This window comes from Octopus bimaculoides, chromosome 19 (assembly GCF_001194135.2).
Source record: "Octopus bimaculoides isolate UCB-OBI-ISO-001 chromosome 19, ASM119413v2, whole genome shotgun sequence".
In the NCBI taxonomy this organism is placed as follows: domain Eukaryota; kingdom Metazoa; phylum Mollusca; class Cephalopoda; order Octopoda; family Octopodidae; genus Octopus; species Octopus bimaculoides.
Window position 1 is genome coordinate 10,489,578 of NC_068999.1, and position 1,199 is coordinate 10,490,776.

A 1,199-nucleotide genomic window follows, 5' to 3' on the forward strand; every position below is an offset into this window, starting at 1 on the left:
TCTATCAATCTACCTATGTATATTCTTCGTATGTGTGTAGGTGGGGGTTTACGTGCTTGAGTATTTCTGAACAGGTCTCTGTGTTTTGGTTTATCCTGTTGAAGGTAACCATTTATATATACTTATATATATATATATATATTCTTTTTATGTGGACAGATTTTACACCGATCTTTTCAAAGTCATTAATTCTGCATAAAACTTTTACAACTATGTTTGGCATTAAATCTATGTACTAAATCTGTGGAACGTTTGATCAACTAATTATATTGTGAATTATGTAGCCTTGTTTTTGATAAATGTCACGGCCCTAGCAACAGAAAATATCGCCATTTCAAATGACATAACACTGCACCTAAAATTGAGGCTATCAAACTGTTATTTTATGCCAGTTGTACTGTACGTGCTAGGAAGTTGGATATTGCTCAGCACAATGGAGATAAATGTAGATATGTCTGAAAATAAGGCTCATTTACTGATAGAATAGAATATGTAAGAAAGACTGTAACAAACGTTGCAGTATGAAAACAAGCTGAAATTCCCAAGTTATGTAATGTTAAGAATGAAGTTCCCAAAGGTATCATATTTTGGTCAACCATGCGCTGCCAGTCACCACACACTACCCAGGACCATCCTGAAAGAAGTAGAGGCCGTCATACATGTTCGTGGATTCATATTCAAAGCAAGGAATGAAAACTAAGTCGAACTGATTGTGTGCATACAGCGCAACAGGAGAATCTAGGAAAGCACAGGACAGGCATATAACTAATAACTGATACGCAAATATCAGAACCCTATTTTAGTTAGAATATCAAGCTCTTTCAGTTATATAATTTTACGTTCACCAGTTATATATGAGTATGGAAAAAAGAATTAAATTATTCGAATGGTTTCGTTTAGACTTATTGTTAATACTTCATTTTTAGTCACATTTTTCACTAATGTATCTAGAAAAATTATGACGTCTTTAAATAGCGCCGAGTGTATACATATGTACTATTTATCAAATTTAACGATACAATTCCACGATTAATTCAACAGTGCAATATCAACCGCCTGCATTTTAAAACATTTTCTGAGGGTACCGAACTAATTTAGATTAAATATAGCATTGTGTAGGTGCTAGAGTATTCAATAGACAATGTAATCAATTACTAATGATGTTTCATATCCATGATATATATATATATATATATATA